Below are 7,056 nucleotides of genomic sequence, written 5' to 3' on the forward strand. Positions count from 1 at the left end.
CCTATAAATTAATATATTCTGTGTACACCATTAGTACGGCAATACAGTCATAAGCATAGGTTAGAAGATCACTAAAATAATATATTTTTATTCTTCATATATTCGTGGAAACGCTTGAGCAAAAATAGCTAGAGGTAAGCTTGAATCCAGTCTTTTTTATTTCCGCTGCGCATGTTAATTTGAGTATAATATGTTTATATGTTCTTAACATGTGGTATCAGAGCCAGCCTCTATGCCGTTTTGCTTAGTGTTTGTTTTTGAATATTTATTGTTTACATGCTTTTGAAAAACAAATGGGTATTAGTTTCTTCAACATTTTGTTTGTTCCATATGGAACAAAAATCAGCCTATTATTATTATTATTATTTACGAACTGTACATGTGTTTTGAATTGTACATAAAGAGGATTGCGCTTTACAGTAAAACATCAGAGTGGGTTTCATGCTAGAGCTTTACGGCATAGATTCAACCGGAATCTTTGCTTGAAACCCATTGCCGTGAACCTTCTTTGTTGGAATGCTAGACAGAGCATTGAGATATTGGGCCACAGACATGAGATGACATGTTACCTGGGGTTTTGCTGTTATGTATTGGAGCCAATCCATTTATAGAAGGTTCGGCCGGCCATGGTGAAAAAGGGAAGAAAAATGAGGAAGAAGGAGACAGCGCAAGGTTCTACAATTTCGGGTCATAAAGTGGGTAGGGTTTTAAATGGGCCGCAGGGTCACTTAAGTGGGCTGACCTGAATAGGCCAGCCCAATAAGGTAATCTGACCCAGCCCAATTCAGGTTTTAAAAAAAAAAAGGAGAGAAAGGCCCAATACAAAAGACCGACCCGTTTAAGTGGGTTTGACTCGGTTTGGGCAAAGACCCAACCTGATTAGGTGGGCTGACCCAATTCCCAAATGGGAATTGGGTCAGCCAAATATAGAAACCCATTTCAGTAGCCCATCAAGAATTAAAAATAGTAGGCTCATGTGGAGTTTAGAACTTGGGTTGACCAAGTGTAAAAAGCCTTGGCCACCTACTAAACCATTGGGCCATGTATTTTATTATGTCCTCATATTGCAGTTTTATTTCTCTTATGATTTGCATTGATCTGTATTAAAATTATTGTTTCTTTAATACATGAATTGAGAAATATATTTTAATTGTTGAATTTATATTGTTTAAATATAAATTGTTTGATGCCTAGACCTAAGAATAATTAACAATATCATATATGCTGGTATGTTTACAGTAATATCCAAGACTGCAATGTCTAGAAAAGTTCTGGTTAGGAAAGTCTTGGGATTTAAGTGTGTCCATATGACCCCCCTCACTTTCCTGGAAACTCACCTGGTTGCACATTGAAAAATGCTGTTTACCCCATTTAAGTATTGGTTTGTTATATTCCTGTGGCTATTTAGAGGGCATCTATAAAGTTGTTAGATGTTAATGAAGTTGCAATTATCATAATGATTTTGGGAGAGCCACAACATCCCAAATTTTAATGATAGTTACTTCAAGATTACACGCATGAACCTCATAAAGAATTTCATTAGATGTTCATGAATTGTACCGTGATTATTATGATTTTGGGAGAGCCACAACATCTCGATTTTATAATAATTGCATAAATATCATACACATGAACTTCATATAGAAAATTTAATATCGTCTTGTAATTAATTCATAAATTTAATTATTTATCCCCACATGGTAGTTTTTATTTTTATGACTTAATTAGAATAAGATAACAAATTTAGTATTAAAAGTAAAATTTCTCTCGGTTGCCCACAGGTACGGAGAATTTTATTTATTAATATTTAAATTTACTTTTAGTCTTATTAATAAAGAGTAAATTTCATGCGTAATGCAACCTTTGCCCACAGGTAGGTTAAAATTTACTATTTAAATTGGCATTGGCTAATTTAAAATAAAGTTACTTCATAGTATTAAAGTATTCTTATTTTAATTTTCTTGGTAATTGCAGCTATTCCTGTTACTCTACCTTTTGGTAGTTTTATATTCCAATATTTTATGGTAATATTTTTCTGACTGGAAAAAGATTAATTTGCTTTTTCACTTCGGGTGTTAGAAATTTGGCGCTTCGTGTGAACAAGCCATCTACTTCCACGGAATTAAGTATGACATATGAGATTATTAAGAATGAACGGTGGGAGTGATTTAATTACCTAAGTTAGATGTTCATGAAATCTCATGTCACCAAAGTCATCAGGGATTTATTCCTAAATGGTTTAAGGCCAAAGATTTTATAAAAATTGTTTATGAACATTTAGTAAGTTCAAATAAAGCTTGGCCAGCACCTTAATAGAAAAAGCTTTAAAGACAAATCTTTTACAATTTTTAAAGTGTTTCTAATCCCATTATGGGAATAAAGAATATTATAGCTTACTTAAGTCCCTAAAAGTTGAGATTTTTTGAGTCATTATTGGTCTATTTCATTTTTTGAATTCTTTCTTCTAAGTGTAGAATTTTATCTTTTAACACAAATAATGATAAATGGTTAGTAAATGAACTTATAACCATGTGTGTTTAAGAATATGAGAGAATCCATCACATTATCATTAAGGAAAAGACCAATAAATGCAATTGTGTCCATCAGTTAAAGCATGAGAATAAAGTACCAATAAAGTATTATGGCAATCAAAATACATATTTCTCTTGCAATAAGAAAAACTAAGGGTATGTAAAGAAAGATTGCAAAAAGTGTGAGAAATGACTTAAAATAAAGATAATATCATATATCTAGTGTGTCGTGAATCTCTTTTTAGAGACTCATTTAAATATGTTGTGGATTGATTATGGCTTAACAATCTACATTGTCAACACAAATGCAGAACAAATATTTTTATAATTGGAGGTTGTTAGGATCTATAGGTTAATTTTAAAATTCAGTTATAATTTTGATTTCAAAAATGATTTATATTCCATAATCGTTTGAAATTTATTTTCTATTTCAGTTTGTTAAAAATTTCAATTTTTTTTTAAACTTGAAATTTTTCGTATTTTGGGAGGAATATTAGTTGAGGGTCCATTTAAAGTCTATTTAAAATTGACCTATTTTTCAACTTTTGAAATAAAATTATTTGTTTATTTCTGCATACTGATATTGACATAAAGTAGAGTCTTTGAGAATTTAAAAATGCTCTTGTTATGGCTTTGAAGATTGAAATATATCTCCATACATAAAATAAAAGTCGGTAATTTATTGACTTTGGTACTTGTTTGGACTGCATAAGGGAAAGCATACCAACAAGAACACTAAAGGTGCCAAAGAGAGCATTTTGAGATTCTTGAGATCATGTACATTGAAATGTGTTGACCTTTTCATACTCATTGGCTAAATGGTCAAAGATATTTTTATCTCTTTTAGTGATGACCATATAAGGTTTATGTATCTCTATCTTCTAAATAATAAAGTTGAGGTATTGAATGATTTCAATACCTATAAGGAAGAAGAAGAGAAACAACATGAAGATCATAAGATCTGATATAGGCAAAGAGTATCATGGTAGGTACACACAAAATGGAAATGATTAGTAATACTAATATGCTATTACCCTTATAAAGTCAAGCTTTGAAGATCGTTGTGTATATGTTAAACAAGATTCCATTTAAAGTTGTCCTTAAGACACATTTTTATGAAATGGATGGAAGCCAAGTTTAAATTATTTACACATATGGGGTTGCCTTGCTAAATAGGGGATTTATAATCCTCGCTTAAGGAAATTAGATTCAAGGACAACCAACGGATCTTTTATAGGCTATTCAGTAAACTCGAATGGGTTTTAGGTTTTATTATCCTTCATATAAACCTAAAGTTGTTGATTGTAAAATTTCTAGAGGATGTTGAACCTAGTGAGAGTGTTTATCCTCAAAGATTTTACTTAGAGGAAACACGAGAATTGACTGAAGCTCCTTCATATGAAGGATGGTTGATTGCACTTTTGGAAAATCAAATTGATTACCCTGAGCTACAATCAATTTTAGAATTGTCAACTCATGAAGAATAGGTTCAGTTTGAATCTACTTAAACTTTGCAAAATGCAGAGGAAGTAGAATTAAGAAAATCCTATAGAATAAGGAGATCAACAATTCTTAGTAATTATGTTGTATACCTCCTAGAGTCTGATGTTGAAGTTGGACATAAAAATGATCTAAAATTGTTTTCATATGCTATGAGTGGAGATAACTCCACATTGTGGTTCAATGCCATGAAGTAAGAGATAAGTCCATGGCAAAAAGTCAAGCTAGACTCGTAGCCAATGGTTTTACTCATAAGGAAGACATTGATTATCATGAAACATTATCTCCAGTGTCTAAGAATGGTTCATCAAGATAATCATAGCATTAGTAGCTCATTTTGACATAGAGCTACATCAAATGGATGTTGTTAGTATTTTGGCCTCATTTTGTGTTTGGACAAAATCACTTAAAGTGTAAAGATGCTGTAAACAGGGATTCCACTATTCAGAATCTGCAAGTCAAAAGAATTCAAGTTCCCTATCAGCCGTCTGGACGCCCATCTGTCCACTGTTCCATCTGTTCGGACGACGTGTCATCCCGTCCGGACGCTAGACAAACCAGCATCATCCGTCCGGATGAAGTGTTCATTCCGTCCGGACCCCATACTGTATCGAGAAGTTTTCTGTGCCAGCTTGCATCCGTCCGGACGTTTCAGCAGCACGTCCGGATGCCTCTCAGTACTCGATCAGTTTCTAATTTCTTTCCAAGTTCCAAGAAATGGAAGATCAATCAACTGTCCGGACGATGTGGTATCCCGTCCGGACGTGCGTCTCCTTAAGGCAAGAATTGCAATTCAAATATGACCGTCCGGACGTCTGACAGCTATGGTCCAGATGCGCGTGCATCAAAGAAGGAAATTGTCGATTCGTCTTCAACCGTCCGGACGACTGCCTATCATGGTCCGGACGCGCGCAATGCAGATATGGAAATTGCGTGTTGAAGAATTACCTTCCGGACACTCATTCTCCATGGTTCGGACGCTTTAAAGCCTTATAAGGAAATTACTTGCAACGGACGTGCGACCGTCCGGACAATGTGCCATCCTGTCCGGACAAGGCTCTTAAGCATGAAAGATTTCCCCGCGAAATTTTTGGAAAATCTTGTCGCACAGTTGTTCGTCCGGACGGCCCATGTCCACCGTCCGGATGGCGCCCAGGTATATTTTTCCTGACGCTCATTTGAGCCCCCAGCCTATAAATAGAGGCCCCTGGGCACTGAGAACTGCAAGAATTTGGTGTGAGTTCCATTAGAGTTCAGAGAAGTCATCAATCCCTCTAAAGCCGTTTTACAAGTGTGCTATGCTATAAACCGAAGTCTATCTTAGAGGTTGGCTCTAAGGTAAGGAGTTCCATTGAAGGCCCCTTCGGGTAGGAGAAGCTGGTTGAGAAGCGTTCGTGTTGGGTTACATATCAGAGATCAAGGTACGACCACTGCATTGGTACATGTGAGTGTTACTGTCTTGTATCTAGCTATGTCTTCTTAATAGTGGAATTCCTGGGTTTGGCTGCCCCGGAGTAGTTTTTCTCTTAACTGAGTTTTCACTTCGTCAACAAAAATCTGTGTGTCATTTACTTTTCGCTGTGCTTTAATTTTGTTGACATCTATGCACACACGTTATTTTTAGAATTCAATTTCGTTTTTTTCAGATGTGAAAATAACTTTCCTGGAATAGGGATCTTAAGTAAGAGGTTTACATGAAACAACCAAAGGGTTTTATAAATAACAGTCAGAATGCTTGCAAATTAAAGAATTCTATTTATGGGCTGTAACAGATTTCTCATCGATGGTATACTTTTTATAAGGTTATTGCTTCATTGTTTATTGAAAAACCTTATTAATTAATATATATACCTTAAGGCCAGTGGGAGTAAAGTAATATTTCTAGACCCATATGTAGATATTATTTTTGCAAGTAGAGATTTAGGTTTGCTACATGAAGTTTCTTTCACAAAATTTTGAAATGAAGGATTTGAGTGAAACCTCTTATGTCTTTTGACATAGAGATTCACAGAGATATAAAGAACATTAACATTGTCTCTGAATGCCTACATTGAAAAAGTTTTGGAAAATTTATAATGAAGGATTTTGCACCTTCAGTAGCAATTAAGATGAACAAATTCAATACAAATTATTGTCCCAAAATGTATTGGAACAAGGACAGATGAAAAGTTTTTTTGTAAGCATCTGCAATGTGCAACCTAATGCAAGCATGTGCTTGCACTAGACTTAACCATTGGACTGACAGTAAGAAATACTGGGACAATAAAGTGCTGCATATAAAGTCTTGCGGTATACGCAAGGAATCAAGAAGTATAACTTAACTTAAAGATACAATTTCCATTTGAAGATGGTTAATTGTTCAGATTTGAGTTTTGCTGATTGTGTAGATAGTAGAAAGTTTACTTTAGGGTATATATCTTTTTATTGAGGAATATATCCTAGATATGTAGTAAGCAGACTATAATTGCTACGTCTACCAAGAAAGCTAAAATTCTTACATTCTATGAATTTGGTACACAAGCATGATCGATGAGACATTTTTAGTTGAAAGTTTCAATAATGTCGATTTTACAGTTAGACCATAAAGATACTCTGCGGTAATTCTACTATAGTCTTCTTTTATAAGAATAAAGAGTAGAAACAGAAGTAAAAGTAAATCGACATCAAGTGTCTCAGTACGAGAGATAACATTAAGAGACATAAAGGGTCTATTGAGCATATAAATACTGAATTAATGATTGCGGATTACATGACTTAAAATTTACCAGTAAAGAAAGTATAAAGTCATGCGGAGTATATGAAACTCATTAATTCATTTTTGTTTGGTTAAATTGGTTTGTCTCTTTTTGGTCTATAGACCTAAAGTTATTATAATAAAGATTTTGTGCACATTTGTTATTTTATCCATGATGATAAATAAAGTTGGACCCGAATGACTTATAGAAAGTTCATTCATAAAGCTTGATTATTCATAAGGTACTCATGTAAGGAGTGTTTTACACTGTGATACATGGAAGAGACGACC

Source organism: Alnus glutinosa, chromosome 5, assembly GCF_958979055.1.
Source record: "Alnus glutinosa chromosome 5, dhAlnGlut1.1, whole genome shotgun sequence".
NCBI classification, from domain to species: domain Eukaryota; kingdom Viridiplantae; phylum Streptophyta; class Magnoliopsida; order Fagales; family Betulaceae; genus Alnus; species Alnus glutinosa.